We start from the raw sequence: 20,100 nt of genomic DNA, 5'->3' as shown, positions 1-20,100 counted from the left end.
TTACTTGGTCAAAACTTTGGACCTTCTCGAAAAGAGTAAAATAATATATACAGTATATTATTAAAATGGGCCAAGACATATGAAAATGGGACAACTAAATATATTTGAGTCGAAATCTGTCTCAAGAATGAAATTAACAAGTATGAAAACTTAAAGAAATATTACTAGATGTTTCCCATGATATTGATGACATCATTTGCAGATAATAGAAATCTATGTACTGATAGCTGGAAATCCTCTACACCAAATTTCTTTCAGCAATAAAATGTCAATTGAAGTTTTTAAACTGGTTCCAAAAAGACAACTGAGAACCATCAGCAATGCCATATATTTTGATGGCTGCATTTTTAAGACGATGGACTTGAAATCTTCATGTTGGATGAAATCGTGTTCACAGTTTATTGTTTTACCTTTGAAAAGATTGGATTTTGCACATGAAAGATTAGTGAAAAGAAAATATAGTAAAGGCTGGGAATAATAAAAAAATGCAGATTAATTCCCTGGCAGTGCGCGGTGTCCAACCACAATTTTAAGCAGGAGAAACATGTGGTCAACAAAATCACTGCGATTCTTAATATACATTCCATTTATCTCCTTCTATTCTTTGATCTCAGACCACTTCTTTCTCTTCAGTAAGTCAGTCTAGTTTTCATGCTCATGGCTTTGTAGTTCAGTAGAGATTCAGGTGAACTTAGACCAAAATCTTCTCACAGGCTCTCCCTCTGTGCTCACATGGCAAAAACATCTGATAAATTATTCAACAGTTGGCTGTGATGGCCGAGTGGTTAAGGTGTTGGACTTGAAATCCAGTGGGGTATCCCCGCACAGGTTCAAATCCTGTTCACAGCGCAGTGTTTTACTTGGTCAAAACTTTGGACCCTCTCGAAAAGAGTAAAATGATATATACAGTATATTATTAAAACGGGCCAAGTGATATGAAAATGGGACAACTCCAACATGTTTTACTCAAAAGCTGCCTCAAGAATGAAATTAAGCAGTATGAAAACTTCAAGAAATATTACTCCATTTTTCCCATGATATTGTTGACATCATTTGCAGATAATAGAAATCTATGTACTGGTTGCTGGAAATTCTCTACACCAAATTTCTTTCAGCAATAAAAGTTCAATGAAAGTATTTAAACTGATTCCAAAAAGACAACTGAGAACAATGCCATATATTTTGATGGCTGCATTTTTAAGACGATGGACTTGAAATCTTCATGTTGGATGAAATCGTGTTCACAGTTTATTGTTTTACCTTTGAAAAGATTGGATTTTGCACATGAAAGATTAGTGAAAAGAAAATATAGTAAAAGCTGGGAATAATAAAACAATGCAGATTAATTCCCTGACAGTGTGCGGAAACCAAAGACAATTTTAACCATGAGAAACACGTGGTCAACAAAATCTCTGCGTTTCTCAATATACAATCCATTCATCTCCTTCTACTCTTTAATCTCAGACCACTCCTTTCTCTTCAGTAAGTCAGTCAAGTTCTCTTGCTCATGGCTGTATCCTACAATAGATATTCATGCGAATTTAGGCCAAAATCTTTTCACAGGCTGTTCTCTGTGTTCACATGGCAAACACATCTGATAAAGTGAGCCTTTAATTGGCTGTCATGGCCGCAAATCCCCACACAGGTTCAAATCCTGTTCACAGTGCAGTGTTTTACTTGGTCAAAACTTTGGACCTTCTCGAAAAGAGTAAAATAATATATACAGTATATTATTAAAATGGGACAAGACATATGAAAATGGGACAACTAAATATATTTGAGTCGAAATCTGTCTCAAGAATGAAATTAACAAGTATGAAAACTTCAAGAAATATTACTAGATGTTTCCCATGATATTGATGACATCATTTGCAGATAATAGAAATCTATGTATTGATAGCTGGAAATCCTCTACACCAAATTTCTTTCAGCAATAAAATGTCAATTAAAGTATTTAAACTGGTTCCAAAAAGACAACTGAGAAACATCAGCAATGCCATATATTTTGATGGCTGCATTTTTAAGACGATGGCTTGAAATCTTCATGTTGGATGAAATCGTGTTCACAATTTATTGTTTTACCTTTGAAAAGATTGGATTTTGCACATGAAAAATTAGTGAAAAGAAAATATAGTAAAAGCTGGGAATAATAAAACAATGCAGATTAATTCCCTGACAGTGTGCGGAAACCAAAGACAATTTTAACCATGAGAAACACGTGGTCAACAAAATCTCTGCGTTTCTCAATATACAATCCATTCATCTCCTTCTACTCTATAATCTCAGACCAGATTAATTCTCTGGCAGTGCGCGGTGTCCAACCACAATTTTAAGCATGAGAAACATGTGGTCAACAAAATCACTGCGTTTCTTAATATACAATCCATTTATCTCCTTCTACTCTTTGATCTCAGACCACTTCTTTCTCTTCAGTAAGTCAGTCTAGTTTTCATGCTCATGGCTGTGTAGTTCAGTAGAGATTCAGGTGAACTTAGACCAAAATCTTCTCACAGGGTCTCCCTCTGTGCTCACATGGCAAAAACATCTAATAGATTATTCAATAGTTGGCTGAGATGGCCGAGTGGTTAAGGCGGTGGACTCGAATTCCCATGGGGTATCCCCGCACAGGTTCAATTCCTGTTCACAGCGTGGTGTTTTACTTGGTCAAAACTTTGGACCTTCTCTAAAAGAGTAAAATAATATATACAGTATATTATTAAAACGGGCCAAGTGATATGAAAATGGGACAGCTCCAACATGTTTGACTCAAAATCTTCCTCAAGAATGAAATTAAGCAGTATGAAAACTTCAAGAAATATTACTTGTTGTTTCCCATGATATTGATGACATCATTTGCAGATAATAGAAATCTATGTATTGGTTGCTGGAAATCCTCTACACCAAATTTCTTTCAGCAATAAAAAGTCAATGAAAGTATTTAAACTGGTTCCAAAAAGACAACTGAGAACCATCAGCAATTCCATATATTTTGATGGCTGCATTTTTAAGACGATGGACTTGAAATCTTCATGTTGGATGAAATCGTGTTCACAGTTTATTGTTTTACCTTTGAAAAGATTGGATTTTGCACATGAAAGATTAGTGAAAAGAAAATATAGTAGAAGCTGGGAATAATAAAGCAATGCAGATTAATTCCCTGACAGTGTGCGGAAACCAAAGACAATTTTAACCATGAGAAACACGTGGTCAACAAAATCTCTGCGTTTCTCAATATACAATCCATTCATCTCCTTCTACTCTTTGATCTCAGACCACTCCTTTCTCTTCAGTAAGTCAGTCAAGTTATCTTGCTCATGGCTGTATCCTACAATAGATATTCATGCGAATTTAGGCCAAAATCTTTTCACAGGCTGTTCTCTGTGTTCACATGGCAAACACATCTGATAAAGTGAGCCTATAATTGGCTGTGATGGCAGCAAATCCCCAAACAGGTTCAAATCCTGTTCACAGTGCAGTGTTTTACTTGGTCAAAACTTTGGAACTTCTCGAAAAGAGTAAAATAATATATACAATATATTATTAAAATGGGCCAAGACATATGAAAATGCGACAACTAAATATATTTGAGTCAAAATCTGTCTCAAGAATGAAATTAACAAGTATGAAAACTTAAAGAAATATTACTATATGTTTCCCATGATATTGATGACATCATTTGCAGATAATAGAAATCTATGTATTGATAGCTGGAAATCTTCTACACCAAATTTCTTTCAGCAATAAAATGTCAATTAAAGTATTTAAACTGGTTCCAAAAAGACAACTGAGAACCATCAGCAATGCCATATATTTTGATGGCTGCATTTTTAAGACGATGGACTTGAAATCTTCATGTTGGATGAAATCATGTTCAGTTTGTTGTATTGGTTTTGAAAAGATTGGATTTTGCTTATGAAAGATTAGTGAAAAGAAAGTATAGTAAAAGTTGGGAATAATAAAAAAATGCAGATTAATTCCCTGGCAGTGCGTGGTGTCCAACCACAATTTTAAGCATGAGAAACATGTGGTCAACAAAATCACTGCGTTTCTTAATATACAATCCATATATCTCCTTCTACTCTTTGATCTCAGACCACTTCTTTCTCTTCAGTAAGTCAGTCTAGTTTTCATGCTCATGGCTGTGTAGTTCAGTAGAGATTCAGGTGAACTTAGACCAAAATCTTCTCACAGGCTCTCCCTCTGTGCTCACATGGCAAAAACATCTGATAGCTTATTCAACAGTTGGCTGTGATGGCAGAGTGGTGTAGGTGTTGGACTCGAAATCCAATGGGGTATACCTGCCCAGGTTCAAACCCTGTTCACAGTGCAGTGTTTTACTTGGTCAAACCTTTGGACCTTCTCGAAAAGAGTGAAATAATATATACAGTATATTATTAAAACTGGCAAAGTGATATGAAAATGGGAGAACTCCAACATGTTTGACTCAAAATCTGCCTCAAGAATGAAATTAAGCAGTATGAAAACTTCAAGAAATATTACTCGATGTTTCCCATGATATTGGTGACATCATTTGCAGATAATAGAAATCTATGTATTGGTTGCTGGAAATCCTCTACACCAAATTTCTTTCAGCAATAAAAAGTCAATGAAAGTATTTAAACTGGTTCCAAAAAGACAACTGAGAACCATCAGCAATGCCATATATTTTGATGGCTGCATTTTAAAGACGATGGACTTGAAATCTTCATGTTGGATGAAATGGTGTTCACAGTTTATTGTTTTACCTTTGAAAAGATTGGATTTTGCACAAGAAAGATTAGTGAAAAGAAAATATTGTAAAAGCTGGGAATAATAAAACAATGCAGATTAATTCCCTGACAGTGTGCGGAAACCAAAGACAATTTTAACCATGAGAAACACGTGGTCAACAAAATCTCTGCGTTTCTCAATATACAATCCATTCATCTCCTTCTACTCTTTAATCTCAGATCACTCCTTTCTCTTCAGTAAGTCAGTCAAGTTCTCTTGCTCATGGCTGTATCCTACAATAGATATTCTTGTGAATTTAGGCCAAAATCTTTTCACAGGCTGTTCTCTGTGTTCACATGGCAAACACATCTGATAAAGTGAGCCTATAATTGGCTGTGATGGCCGCAAATCCCCACACAGGTTCAAATCCTGTTCACAGTGCAGTGTTTTACTTGGTCAAAACTTTGGACCTTCTCGAAAAGAGTAAAATAATATATACAGTATATTATTAAAATGGGCCAAGACATATGAAAATGGGACAACTAAATATATTTGAGTCGAAATCTGTCTCAAGAATGAAATTAACAAGTATGAAAACTTAAAGAAATATTACTAGATGTTTCCCATGATATTGATGACATCATTTGCAGATAATAGAAATCTATGTATTGATAGCTGGAAATCCTCTACACCAAATTTCTTTCAGCAATAAAATGTCAATTAAAGTATTTAAACTGGTTCCAAAAAGACAACTGAGAACCATCAGCAATGCCATATATTTTGATGGCTGCATTTTTAAGACGATGGACTTGAAATCTTCATGTTGGATGAAATCATGTTCAGTTTATTGTATTAGTTTTGAAAAGATTGGATTTTGCTTATCACAGATTAGTGAAAAGAAAATATAGTAAAAGTTGGGAATAATAAAAAAAATGCAGATTAATTCCCTGGCAGTGCGCGGTGTCCAACCACAATTTTAACCATGAGAAACATGTGGTCAACAAAATCACTGCGTTTCTTAATATACAATCCATTTATCTCCTTCTACTCTTTGATCTCAGACCACTTCTTTCTCTTCAGTAAGTCAGTCTAGTTTTCATGCTCATGGCTTTGTAGTTCAGTAGAGATTCAGGTGAACTTAGACCAAAATCTTCTCACAGGCTCTCCCTCTGTGCTCACATGGCAAAAACATCTGATAGATTACTCAACAGTTGGCTGTGCTGGCCGACTGGTTAAGGCGTTGGACTTGAAATCCAATGGGGTATCCCCGCACAGGTTCAAATCCTGTTCACAGTGCACTGTTTTACTTGGTCAAAACTTTGGACCTTCTCGAAAAGAGTAAAATAATATATACAGTATATTATTAAAACGGGCCAAGTGATAGGAAAATGGGACAACTTAACATGTTTGACTCGAAATCTTCCTCAAGAATGAGATTTAGCAGTATGAAAACTCCAAGAAATATTACTCGATGTTTCCCATGATATTGATGACATCATTTGCAGATAATAGAAATCTATGTATTGATAGCTGGAAATCCTCTACACCAAATTTCTTTCAGCAATAAAAAGTCAATGAAAGTATTTAAACTGGTTCCAAAAAGACAACTGAGAACCATCAGCAATGCCATATATTTTGATGGCTGCATTTTTAAGACGATGGACTTGAAATCTTAATGTTAGATGAAATCGTGTTCACAGTTTATTGTTTTACCTTTGAAAAGATTGGATTTTGCACATGAAAGATTAGTGAAAAGAAAATATAGTAAAAGCTGGGAATAATAAAACAATACAGATTAATTCCCTGACAGTGTGCGGAAACCAAAGACAATTTTAACTATGAGAAACACGTGGTCAACAAAATCTCTGCGTTTCTCAATATACAATCCACTCATCTCCTTCTACTCTTTAATCTCAGACCACTCCTTTCTATTCAGTAAGTCAGTCAAGTTCTCTTGCTCATGGCTGTATCCTACAATAGATATTCATGCGAATTTAGGCCAAAATCTTTTCACAGGCTGTTCTCTGTGTTCACATGGCAAACACATCTGATAAGGTGAGCCTATAATTGGCTGTGATGGCCGTAAATCCCCACACAGGTTCAAATCCTGTTCACTGTGCAGTGTTTTACTTGGTCAAAACTTTGGACCTTCTCGAAAAGAGTAAAATAATATATACAGTATATTATTAAAATGGGCCAAGACATATGAAAATGGGACAAATAAATATATTTGAGTCGAAATCTGTCTCAAGAATGAAATTAACAAGTATGAAAACTTAAAGAAATATTACTAGATGTTTCCCATGATATTGATGACATCATTTGCAGATAATAGAAATCTATGTATTGATAGCTGGAAATCCTCTACACCAAATTTCTTTCAGCAATAAAATGTCAATTAAAGTATTTAAACTGGTTCCAAAAAGACAACTGAGAACCATCAGCAATGCCATATATTTTGATGGCTGCATTTTTAAGACAATGGACTTGAAATCTTGATGTTGGATGAAATCATGTTCAGTTTATTGTATCAGTTTTGAAAAGATTGGATTTTGCTTATGAAAGAATAGTGAAAAGAAAATATAGTAAAACTTGGGAATAATAAAAAAAATGCAGATTAATTCCCTGGCAGTGCGCGGTGTCCAACCACAATTTTAAGCATGAGAAACATGTGGTCAACAAAATCACTATCTTGATGACTGCATTTTTAAGACGATGGACTTGAAATCTTCATGTTGGATGAAATCGTGTTCACAGTTTATTGTTTTACCTTTGAAAAGATTGGATTTTGCACATGAAAGATTAGTGAAAAGAAAATATAGTAGACGCTGGGAATAATAAAACAATGCAGATTAATTCCCTGACAGTGTGTGGAAACCAAAGACAATTTTAACCATGAGAAACATGTGGTCAACAAAATCTCTGTGTTTCTCAATATACAATCCATTCATCTCCTTCTACTCTTTGATCTCAGACCACTCCTTTCTCTTCAGTAAGTCAGTCAAGTTCTCTTGCTCATGGCTGTATCCTAAATAGATATTCATGCGAACTAAAGGGGGTTTTACACTAAGCGAGATCGCTAGTGATATCGCTCAAGCGACACCGATATTGTGACGCGACAGTGATCACGCTAGCGATCTCGTTAAGTGTGAAAGGTAGCAGCGACCGGACCCCCCGTCGGCTATCGCTGATCATGCTCGAATGTGCAGGTACATTTTTCCATCACTGACGTCCCGCTGTTCAGTAATTATCGTTGTGTTTGAAGCTTTAAAAACGATGAGCGACGTCAATAATGACGCATGGCTCAGCGACACAGGCGTGACTTACCGGCCACGCCTCCTCTTCCCTATTGGTCTTTACAGCGCTGACAATGTGCGAAATGTATCTGACAAAAAAGCTATAAAAGACAACGCTGGAACGCCTCAGGTATTTGAAAAAAACCAACGATGATGATTCTTCAAGAGGGTTGCTGAAGGACGAATAGCGAAATCTAACCAAAAATGCACTTTTGTCTCTAGGGAGAAAAATGCTGGTTTAGAAGCTAACCATGGCGCTCCAGAGATTTAAACTGTAACGCTATTACGTCCTCTTTAATGACGCCGCCGGCCAATGACAGCGCAGCGGTGACCACCAATCGGCGCTTTGGGGGGCGTTGTAAATTAAACGCTGAAGCATGCCCACCGAGGTCTGAATCGTTTGTGGTTTAGTAATGTGAAAGGTACTCAACGAGCAACAAGGTCGCTATGCAGATCGCTGATCTCTCTAGAGTCGTTGACGAGAGTGGACTGTTTGAAAGCTATCTAGCGATCACGTAACGACACAACAGCGATCTATGCCTGGTCGGATCGCTATTGTTATCGCTGGTGCGTTGCTTAGTGTAAAAGGCCCTTTAGGCCAAAATCTTCTCACAGGCTGTTCTCTGTATTCACATGGCAAACACATCTGATAAAGTGAGCCTATAATTGGCTGTGATGGCCACAAATCCCCACACAGGTTCAAATCCTGATCACAGTGCAATGTTTTACTTGGTCAAAACTTTGGACCTTCTCGAAAAGAGTAAAATAATATATACAGTATATTATTAAAATGGGCCAAGACATATGAAAATGGGACAACTAAATATGTTTGAGTCGAAATCTGTCTCAAGAATGAAATTAAGCAGTATGAAAACTTCAAGAAATATTACTCGATGTTTCCCATGATATTGATGACATCATTTGCAGATAATAGAAATCTATGTATTGATAGCTGGAAATCCTCTACACCAAATTTATTTCAGCAATAAAATGTCAATTAAAGTATTTAAACTGGTTCCAAAAAGACAACTGAGAACCATCAGCAATGCCATATATTTTGATGGCTGCATTTTTAAGACGATGGACTTGAAATCTTCATGTTGGATGAAATAATGTTCAGTTTATTGTATTAGTTTTGAAAAGATTGGATTTTGCTTATGAAAGATTAGTGAAAAGAAAATATAGTAAAAGTTGGGAATAATAAAAAAAATGCAGATTAATTCCCTGGCAGTGCGCGGTGTCCAACCACAATTTTAAGCATGAGAAACATGTGGTCAACAAAATCACTATTTTGATGGCTGCATTTTTAAGACGATGGAATTGAAATCTTCATGTTGGATGAAATCGTGTTCACAGTTTATTGTTTTACCTTTGAAAAGATTGGATTTTGCACATGAAAGATTAGTGAAAAGAAAATATAGTAAAAGCTGGGAATAATACAGATTAATTCCCTGACAGTGTGCGGAAACCAAAGACAATTTTAACCATGAGAAACACGTGGTCAACAAAATCTCTGCGTTTCTCAATATACAATCCATTCATCTCCTTCTACTCTTTAATCTCAGACCACTCCTTTCTATTCAGTAAGTCAGTCAAGTTCTCTTGCTCATGGCTGTATCCTACAATAGATATTCATGCGAATTTAGGCCACAATCTTTTCACAGGCTGTTCTCTGTGTTCACATGGCAAACACATCTGATAAGGTGAGCCTATAATTGGCTGTGATGGCCGCAAATCCCCACACAGGTTCAAATCCTGTTCACTGTGCAGTATTTTACTTGGTCAAATCTTTGGACCTTCTCGAAAAGAGTAAAATAATATATACAGTATATTATTAAAATGGGCCAAGCCATATGAAAATGGAACAACTAAATATATTTGAGTCGAAATCTGTCTCAAGAATGAAATTAACAAGTATGAAGACTTAAAGAAATATTACTAGATGTTTCCCATGATATTGATTACATCATTTGCAGATAATAGAAATCTATGTATTGATAGCTGGAAATCCTCTACACCAAATTTCTTTCAGCAATAAAATGTCAATTAAAGTATTTAACCTGGTTCCAAAAAGACAACTGAGAACCATCAGCAATGCCATATATTTTGATGGCTGCATTTTTAAGACGATGGACTTGAAATCTTGATGTTGGATGAAATCATGTTCAGTTTATTGTATCAGTTTTGAAAAGATTGGATTTTGCTTATGAAAGAATAGTGAAAAGAAAATATAGTAAAAGTTGGGAATAATAAAAAAAATGCAGATTAATTCCCTGGCAGTGCGCGGTGTCCAACCACAATTTTAAGCATGAGAAACATGTGGTCAACAAAATCACTATATTGATGGCTGCATTTTTAAGACGATGGACTTGAAATCTTCATGTTGCATGAAATCGTGTTCACAGTTTATTGTTTTACCTTTGAAAAGATTGGATTTTGCACATGAAAGATTAGTGAAAAGAAAATATAGTAGACGCTGGGAATAATAAAACAATGCAGATTAATTCCCTGACAGTGTGTGGAAACCAAAGACAATTTTAACCATGAGAAACATGTGGTCAACAAAATCTCTGCGTTTCTCAATATACAATCCATTCATCTCCTTCTACTCTTTGATCTCAGACCACTCCTTTCTCTTCAGTAAGTCAGTCAAGTTCTCTTGCTCATGGCTGTATCCTAAATAGATATTCATGCGAACTTAGGCCAAAATCTTCTCACAGGCTGTTCTCTGTGTTTACATGGCAAACACATCTGATAAAGTGAGCCTATAATTGGCTGTGATGGCCGCAAATCCCCACACAGGTTCAAATCCTGATCACAGTGCAATGTTTTACTTGGTCAAAACTTTGGACCTTCTCGAAAAGAGTAAAATAATATATACAGTATATTATTAAAATGGGCCAAGACATATGAAAATGGGACAACTAAATATGTTTGAGTCGAAATCTGTCTCAAGAATTAAATTAACAAGTATGAAAACTTAAAGAAATATTACTCGATGTTTCCCATGATATTGATGACATCATTTGCAGATAATAGAAATCTATGTATTGATAGCTGGAAATCCTCTACACCAAATTTCTTTCAGCAATAAAATGTCAATTAAAGTATTTAAACTGGTTCCAAAAAGACAGCTGAGAACCATCAGCAATGCCATAAATTTTGATGGCTGCATTTTTAAGACGATGGACTTGAAATCTTCATGTTGGATGAAATCATGTTCAGTTTATTGTATTAGTTTTGAAAAGATTGGATTTTGCTTATGAAAGATTAGTGAAAAGAAAATATAGTAAAAGTTGGGAATAATAAAAAAAATGCAGATTAATTCCCTGGCAGTGCGCGGTGTCCAACCACAATTTTAAGCATGAGAAACATGTGGTCAACAAAATCACTATTTTAATGGCTGCATTTTTAAGACGATGGACTTGAAATCTTCATGTTGGATGAAATCGTGTTCACAGTTTATTGTTTTACCTTTGAAAAGATTGGATTTTGCACATGAAAGATTAGTGAAAAGAAAATATAGTAGACGCTGGGAATAATAAAACAATGCAGATTAATTCCCTGACAGTGTGTGGAAACCAAAGACAATTTTAACCATGAGAAACATGTGGTCAACAAAATCTCTGTGTTTCTCAATATACAATCCATTCATCTCCTTCTACTCTTTAATCTCAGACCACTCCTTTCTATTCAGTAAGTCAGTCAAGTTCTCTTGCTCATGGCTGTATCCTACAATAGATATTCATGCGAATTTAGGCCAAAATCTTTTCACAGGCTGTTCTCTGTGTTCACATGGCAAACACATCTGATAAGGTGAGCCTATAATTGGCTGAGATGGCCGCAAATCCCCACACAGGTTCAAATCCTGTTCACAGTGCAGTATTTTACTTGGTCAAAACTTTGGACCTTCTCGAAAAGAGTAAAATAATATATACAGTATATTATTAAAATGGGCCAAGACATATGAAAATGGGACAATTAAATATATTTGAGTCGAAATCTGTCTCAAGAATGAAATTAACAAGTATGAAAGCTTAAAGAAATATTACTAGATGTTTCCCATGATATTGATTACATCATTTGCAGATAATAGAAATCTATGTATTAATAGCTGGAAATCCTCTACACCAAATTTCTTTCAGCAATAAAATGTCAATTAAAGTATTTAAACTGGTTCCAAAAAGATAACTGAGAACCATCAGCAATGCCATATATTTTGATGGCTGCATTTTTAAGACGATGAACTTGAAATCTTCATGTTGGATGAAATCATGTTCAGTTTATTGTATTAGTTTTGAAAAGATTGGATTTTGCTTATGAAAGATTAGTGAAAAGAAAATATAGTAAAAGTTGGGAATAATAAAATGCAGATTAATTCCCTGGCAGTGCGCGGTGTCCAACCACAATTTTAAGCATAAGAAACATGTGGTCAACAAAATCACTGCGTTTCTTAATATACAATCCATTTATCTCCTTCTACTCTTTGATCTCAGACCAATTCTTTCTCTTCAGTAAGTCAGTCTAGTTTTCATGCTCATGGCTTTGTAGTTCAGTAGAGATTCAGGTGAACTTAGAGCAAAATCTTCTCACAGGCTCTCCCGCTGTGCTCACATGGCAAAAACATCTGATAGATTATTCAACAGTTGGCTGTGATGGCCAAGTGGTTAAGGCGTTGGACTCGAAATCCAATGGGGTATCCCCGCACAGGTTCAAATCCTGTTCACAGCGCAGTGTTTTACTTGGTCAAAACTTTGGACCTTCTCGAAAAGAGTAAAATAATATATACAGTATATTATTAAAACGGGCCAAGTGATATGAAAATGGGACAACTTAACATGTTTGAATCGAAATCTGCCTCAAGAATGAGATTAAGTAGTATGAAAACGCCAAGAAATATTACTCGATGTTTCCCATGATATTGATGACATCATTTGCAGATAATAGAAATCTATGTATTGGTTGCTGGAAATCCTCTACACCAAATTTCTTTCAGCAATAAAAAGTCAATGAAAGTATTTAAACTGGTTCCAAAAAGACAACTGAGAACCATCAGCAATGCCATATATTTTGATGGCTGCATTTTTAAGACGATGGACTTGAAATCTTCATGTTGGATGAAACGTGTTCACAGTTTATTGTTTTACCTTTGAAAAGATTGGATTTTGCACATGAAAGATAAGTGAAAAGAAAATATAGTAAAAGCTGGGAATAATAAAACAATACAGATTAATTCCCTGACAGTGTGCGGAAACCAAAGACAATTTTAACCATGAGAAACATGTGGTCAACAAAATCTCTGCGTTTCTCAATATACAATCCATTCATCTCCTTCTACTCTTTAATCTCAGACCACTCCTTTCTATTCAGTAAGTCAGTCAAGTTCTCTTGCTCATGGCTGTATCCTACAATAGATATTCATGTGAATTTAGGCCAAAATCTTTTCACAGGCTGTTCTCTGTGTTCACATGGCAAACACATCTGATAAGGTGAGCCTATAATTGGCTGTGATGGCCGCAAATCCCCACACAGGTTCAAATCCTGTTCACAGTGCAGTATTTTACTTGGTCAAATCTTTGGACCTTCTCGAAAAGAGTAAAATAATATATACAGTATATTATTAAAATGGCCAAGACATATGAAAATGGGACAACTAAATATATTTGACTCGAAATCTGTCTCAAGAATGAAATTAACAAGTATGAAAACTTAAAGAAATATTACTAGATGTTTCCCATGATATTGATGACATCATTTGCAGACAATAGAAATTTATGTATTGATAGCTGGAAATCCTCTACACCAAATTTCTTTCAGCAATAAAATGTCAATTAAAGTATTTAAACTGGTTCCAAAAAGACAACTGAGAACCATCAGCAATGCCATATATTTTGATGGCTGCATTTTTAAGACGATGGACTTGAAATCTTCATGTTGGATGAAATCATGTTCAGTTTATTGTATTAGTTTTGAAAAGATTGGATTTTGCTTATCAAAGATTAGTGAAAAGAAAATATAGTAAAAGTTGGGAATAATAAAAAAAATGCAGATTAATTCCCTGGCAGTGCGCGGTGTCCAACCACAATTTTAAGCATGAGAAACATGTGGTCAACAAAATCACTGCGTTTCTTAATATACAATCCATTTATCTCCTTCTACTCTTTGATCTCAGACCACTTCTTTCTCTTCAGTAAGTCAGTCTAGTTTTCATGCTCATGGCTTTGTAGTTCAGTAGAGATTCAGGTGAACTTAGAGCAAAATCTTCTCACAGGCTCTCCCTCTGTGCTCACATGGCAAAAACATCTGATAGATTATTCAACAGTTGGCTGTGATGGCCGAGTGGTTAAGGCGTTGGACTCGAAATCCAATGGGGTATCCCCGCACAGGTGCAAATCCTGTTCACAGCGCAGTGTTTTACTTGGTCAAAACTTTGGACCTTCTCGAAAAGAGTAAAATAATATATACAGTATATTATTAAAACGGGCCAAGTGATATGAAAATGGGACAACTTAACATGTTTGAATCGAAATCTGCCTCAAGAATGAGATTTAGTAGTATGAAAACGCCAAGAAATATTACTCGATGTTTCCCATGATATTGATGACATCATTTGCAGATAATAGAAATCTATGTATTGGTTGCTGGAAATCCTCTACACCAAATTTCTTTCAGCAATAAAAAGTCAATGAAAGTATTTAAACTGGTTCCAAAAAGACAACTGAGAACCATCAGCAATGCCATATATTTTGATGGCTGCATTTTTAAGACGATGGACTTGAAATCTTCATGTTGGATGAAATCGTGTTCACAGTTTATTGTTTTACCTTTGAAAAGATTGGATTTTGCACATGAAAGATTAGTGAAAAGAAAATATAGTAAAAGCTGGGAATAATAAAACAATACAGATTAATTCCCTGACAGTGTGCGGAAACCAAAGACAATTTTAACCATGAGAAACACGTGGTCAACAAAATCTCTGCGTTTCTCAATATACAATCCATTCATCTCCTTCTACTCGTTAATCTCAGACCACTCCTTTCTATTCAGTAAGTCAGTCAAGTTCTCTTGCTCATGGCTGTATCCTACAATAGATATTCATGCGAATTTAGGCCAAAATCTTTTCACAGGCTGTTCTCTGTGTTCACATGGCAAACACATCTGATAAGGTGAGCCTATAATTGGCTTTGATGGCCGCAAATCCCCACACAGGTTCAAATCCTGTTCACAGTGCAGTATTTTACTTGGTCAAATCTTTGGACCTTCTCGAAAAGAGTAAAATAATATATACAGTATATTATTAAAATGGGCCAAGACATATGAAAATGGGACAACTAAATATATCTGAGTCGAAATCTGTCTCAAGAATGAAATTAACAAGTATGAAAGCTTAAAGAAATATTACTAGATGTTTCCCATGATATTGATGACATCATTTGCAGATAATAGAAATCTATGTATTGATAGCTGGAAATCCTCTACACCAAATTTCTTTCAGCAATAAAATGTCAATTAAAGTATTTAAACTGGTTCCAAAAAGACAACTGAGAACCATCAGCAATGCCATATATTTTGATGGCTGCATTTTTAAGACGATGGACTTGAAATCTTCATGTTGGATGAAATCATGTTCAGTTTATTGTATTAGTTTTGAAAAGATTGGATTTTGCTTATGAAAGATTAGTGAAAAGAAAATATAGTAAAAGTTGGGAATAATAAAAAAAATGCAGATTAATTCCCTGGCAGTGCGCGGTGTCCAACCACAATTTTAAGCATGAGAAACATGTGGTCAACAAAATCACTGCGTTTCTTAATATACAATCCATTTATCTCCTTCTACTCTTTGATCTCAGACCACTTCTTTCTCTTCAGTAAGTCAGTCTAGTTTTCATGCTCATGGCTTTGTAGTTCAGTAGAGATTCAGGTGAACTTAGTGCAAAATCTTCTCACAGGCTCTCCCTCTGTGCTCACATGGCAAAAACATCTGATAGATTATTCAACAGTTGGCTGTGATGGCCGAGTGGTTAAGGCATTGGACTTGAAAGCCAATGGGGTATCCCCGCACAGGTTCAAATCCTGTTCACAGCGCAGTGTTTTACTTGGTCAAAACTTTGGACCTTCTCGAAAAGAGTAAAATAATATATACAGTATATTATTAAAACGGGCCAAGTGATATGAAAATGGGACAACTTAACATGTTTGAATCGAAATCTGCCTCAAGAATGACATTTAGCAGTATGAAAACGCCAAGAAATATTACTAGATGTTTCCCATGATATTGATGACATCATTTGCAGATAATAGAAATCTATGTATTGATAGCTGGAAATCCTCTACACCAAATTTCTTTCAGCAATAAAATGTCAATTAAAGTATTTAAACTGGTTCCAAAAAGACAACTGAGAACCATCAGCAATGCCATATATTTTGATGGCTGCATTTTTAAGACGATGGACTTGAAATCTTCATGTTGGATGAAATCATGTTCAGTTTATTGTATTAGTTTTGAAAAGATTGGATTTTGCTTATGAAAGATTAGTGAAAAGAAAATATAGTAAAAGTTGGGAATAATAAAAAAAATGCAGATTAATTCCCTGGCAGTGCGCGGTGTCCATCCACAATTTTAAGCATGAGAAACATGTGGTCAACAAAATCACTGCGTTTCTTAATATACAATCCATTTATCTCCTTCTACTCTTTGATCTCAGACCACTTCTTTCTCTTCAGTAAGTCAGTCTAGTTTTCATGCTCATGGCTTTGTAGTTCAGTAGAGATTCAGGTGAACTTAGACCAAAATCTTCTCACAGGCTCTCCCTCTGTGCTCACATGGCAAAAACATCTGATAGTTTATTCAACAGTTGGCTGTGATGGCAGAGTGGTTAAGGCGTTCGACTCGAAATCCAATGGGGTATCCCCGCACAGGTTCAAATCCTGTTCACAGCGCAGTGTTTTACTTGTTCAAAACTTTGGACTTTCTCGAAAACAGTAAAATAATATATACAGTATATTATTAAAATGGGCCAAGACATATGAAAATGGGACAACTAAATATATTTGAGTCGAAATCTGTCTCAAGAATGAAATCAACAAGTATGAAAACTTAAAGAAATATTACTAGATGTTTCCCATGATATTGATGACATCATTTGCAGATAACAGAAATCTATGTATTGATAGCTGGAAATCCTCTACACCAAATTTCTTTCAGCAATAAAATGTCAATTAAAGTATTTAAACTGGTTCCAAAAAGACAACTGAGAACCATCAGCAATGCCATATATTTTGATGGCTGCATTTTTAAGACGATGGACTTGAAATCTTAATGTTGGATGAAATCATGTTCAGTTTATTGTATTAGTTTTGAAAAGATTGGATTTTGCTTATGAAAGATTAGTGAAAAGAAAATATAGTAAAAGTTGGGAATAATAAAAAAAATGCAGGTTAATTCCCTGGCAGTGCACGGTGTCCAACCACAATTTTAAGCATGAGAAACATGTGGTCAACAAAATCACTGCGTTTCTTAATATACAATCCATTTATCTCCTTCTACTCTTTGATCTCAGACCACTTCTTTCTCTTCAGTAAGTCAGTCTAGTTTTCATGCTCAAGGCTTTGTAGTTCAGTAGAGATTCAGGTGAACTTAGACCTAAATCTTCTCACAGGCTCTCCCTCTGTGCTCACATGGCAAAAACATCTGATAGATTATTCAACAGTTGGCTGTGATGGCCGAGTGGTTAAGGCGTTGGACTTGAAATCCAATGGGGTATCCCTGCACAGGTTCAAATCCTGTTCACAGCGCAGTGTTTTACTTGGTCAAAACTTTGGACCTTCTCGAAAAGAGTAAAATAATATATACAGTATATTATTAAAACGGGCCAAGTGATTTGAAAATGGGACAACTTAACATGTTTGACTCGAAATCTGCCTCAAGAATGAGATTTAGCAGTATGAAAACACCAAGAAATATTACTCGATGTTTCCCATGATATTGATGACATCATTTGCAGATAATAGAAATCTATGTATTGGTTGCTGGAAATCCTCTACACCAAATTTCTTTCAGCAATAAAAAGTCAATGAAAGTATTTAAACTGGTTCCAAAAAGACAACTGAGAACCATCAGCAATGCCATATATTTTGATGGCTGCATTTTTAAGACGATGGACTTGAAATCTTCATGTTGGATGAAATCGTGTTCACAGTTTATTGTTTTACCTTTGAAAAGATTGGATTTTGCACATGAAAGATTAGTGAAAAGAAAATATAGTAAAAGCTTTGAATAATAAAACAATACAGATTAATTCCCTGACAGTGTGCGGAAACCAAAGACAATTTTAACCATGAGAAACACGTGGTCAACAAAATCTCTGCGTTTCTCAATATACAATCCATTCATCTCCTTCTACTTTTTAATCTCAGACCACTCCTTTCTATTCAGTAAGTCAGTCAAGTTCTCTTGCTCATGGCTGTATCCTGCAATAGATATTCATGCGAATTTAGGCCAAAATCTTTTCACAGGCTGTTCTCTGTGTTCACATGGCAAACACATCTGATAAGGTGAGCCTATAATTGGCTGTGATGGCCGCAAATCCCCACACAGGTTCAAATCCTGTTCACAGTGCAGTATTTTACTTGGTCAAATCTTTGGACCTTCTCGAAAAGAGTAAAATAATATATACAGTATATTATTAAAATGGGCCAAGACATATGAAAATGGAACAACTAAATATATTTGAGTCGAAATCTGTCTCAAGAATGAAATTAACAAGTATGAAAACTTAAAGAAATATTACTAGATGTTTCCCATGATATTGATGACATCATTTGCAGATAATAGAAATCTATGTATTGATAGCTGGAAATCCTCTACACCAAATGTCTTTCAGCAATAAAATGTCAATTAAAGTATTTAAACTGGTTCCAAAAAGACAACTGAGAACCATCAGCAATGCCATATATTTGATGGCTGCATTTTTAAGACGATGGACTTGAAATCTTCATGTTGGATGAAATCATGTTCAGTTTATTGTATTAGTTTTGAAAAGATTGGATTTTGCTTATGAAAGATTAGTGAAAAGAAAATATAGTAAAAGTTGGGAATAATAAAAAAAATGCAGATTAATTCCCTGGCAGTGCGCGGTGTCCAACCACAATTTAAGCATGAGAAACATGTGGTCAACAAAATCACTGCGTTTCTTAATATACAATCCATTTATCTCCTTCTACTCTTTGATCTCAGACCACTTCTTTCTCTTCAGTAAGTCGGTCTAGTTTTCATGCTCATGGCTTTGTAGTTCAGTAGAGACTCAGGTGAACGTAGACCAAAATCTTCTCACAGGCTCTCCCTCTGTGCTCACATGGCAAAAACATCTGATAGATTATTCAACAGTTGGCTGTGATGGGCGAGTGGTTAAGGCGTTGGACTCGAAATCCATTGGGGTATCCCCGCACAGGTTCAAATCCTGTTCACAGCGCTTTGTTTTACTTGGTCAAAACTTTGGACCTTCTCGAAAAGAGTAAAATAATATATACAGTATATTATTAAAACGGGCCAAGTGATATGAAAATGGGACAACTTAACATGTTTGACTCGAAACCTGCCTCAAGAATGAGATTTAGCAGTATGAAAACGCCAAGAAATATTACTCGATGTTTCCCATGATATTGATGACATCATTTGCAGATAATAGAAATCTATGTATTGGTTGCTGGAAATCCTCTACACCAAATTTCTTTCAGCAATAAAAAGTCAATGAAAGTATTTTAACTGGTTCCAAAAAGACAACTGAGAACCATCAGCAATGCCATATATTTTGATGGCTGCATTTTTAAGACGATGGACTTGAAATCTTCATGTTGGATGAAATCGTGTTCACAGTTTATTGTTTTACCTTTGAAAAGATTGGATTTTGCACATGAAAGATTAGTGAAAAGAAAATATAGTAAAAGCTGGGAATAATAAAACAATACAGATTAATTCCCTGACAGTGTGCGGAAACCAAAGACAATTTTAACCATGAGAAACACGTGGTCAACAAAATCTCTGCGTTTCTCAATATACAATCCATTCATCTCCTTCTACTCTTTGATCTCAGAC

The 20,100-nt window shown here is 35.4% G+C and overlaps 10 non-coding genes across 10 annotated transcripts; all 10 read left to right on the top strand.

Annotated features, from left to right (window-relative positions):
- The first annotated feature begins 767 nt into the window (after nucleotides 1-767).
- Nucleotides 768-849, top strand: TRNAS-UGA (transfer RNA serine (anticodon UGA)). The gene has a single exon. It is a non-coding gene; the product is annotated as a tRNA-Ser (tRNA).
- A 1,718-nt stretch (nucleotides 850-2,567) lies between these two features.
- TRNAS-CGA (transfer RNA serine (anticodon CGA)) lies at nucleotides 2,568-2,649 on the top strand. Its single transcript has one exon. It is a non-coding gene; the product is annotated as a tRNA-Ser (tRNA).
- Nucleotides 2,650-4,245: 1,596 nt separating this feature from the next.
- TRNAS-CGA (transfer RNA serine (anticodon CGA)) lies at nucleotides 4,246-4,327 on the top strand. The gene has a single exon. It is a non-coding gene; the product is annotated as a tRNA-Ser (tRNA).
- A 1,597-nt stretch (nucleotides 4,328-5,924) lies between these two features.
- Nucleotides 5,925-6,006, top strand: TRNAS-UGA (transfer RNA serine (anticodon UGA)). Its single transcript has one exon. It is a non-coding gene; the product is annotated as a tRNA-Ser (tRNA).
- A 6,649-nt stretch (nucleotides 6,007-12,655) lies between these two features.
- On the top strand, nucleotides 12,656-12,737 carry TRNAS-CGA (transfer RNA serine (anticodon CGA)). Its single transcript has one exon. It is a non-coding gene; the product is annotated as a tRNA-Ser (tRNA).
- Nucleotides 12,738-14,331: 1,594 nt separating this feature from the next.
- On the top strand, nucleotides 14,332-14,413 carry TRNAS-CGA (transfer RNA serine (anticodon CGA)). The gene has a single exon. It is a non-coding gene; the product is annotated as a tRNA-Ser (tRNA).
- A 1,596-nt stretch (nucleotides 14,414-16,009) lies between these two features.
- Nucleotides 16,010-16,091, top strand: TRNAS-UGA (transfer RNA serine (anticodon UGA)). Its single transcript has one exon. It is a non-coding gene; the product is annotated as a tRNA-Ser (tRNA).
- Nucleotides 16,092-16,864: 773 nt separating this feature from the next.
- TRNAS-CGA (transfer RNA serine (anticodon CGA)) lies at nucleotides 16,865-16,946 on the top strand. Its single transcript has one exon. It is a non-coding gene; the product is annotated as a tRNA-Ser (tRNA).
- Nucleotides 16,947-17,719: 773 nt separating this feature from the next.
- TRNAS-UGA (transfer RNA serine (anticodon UGA)) lies at nucleotides 17,720-17,801 on the top strand. The gene has a single exon. It is a non-coding gene; the product is annotated as a tRNA-Ser (tRNA).
- A 1,594-nt stretch (nucleotides 17,802-19,395) lies between these two features.
- TRNAS-CGA (transfer RNA serine (anticodon CGA)) lies at nucleotides 19,396-19,477 on the top strand. Its single transcript has one exon. It is a non-coding gene; the product is annotated as a tRNA-Ser (tRNA).
- The last annotated feature ends 623 nt before the right edge of the window (nucleotides 19,478-20,100 follow it).

This window comes from Dendrobates tinctorius, unplaced genomic scaffold (genome assembly GCF_039654945.1).
Source record: "Dendrobates tinctorius isolate UK_male_01 unplaced genomic scaffold, ASM3965494v1 ptg000151l, whole genome shotgun sequence".
NCBI classification, from domain to species: Eukaryota; Metazoa; Chordata; class Amphibia; order Anura; family Dendrobatidae; genus Dendrobates; species Dendrobates tinctorius.
This window is presented reverse-complemented; position numbering and strand designations above follow the sequence as displayed.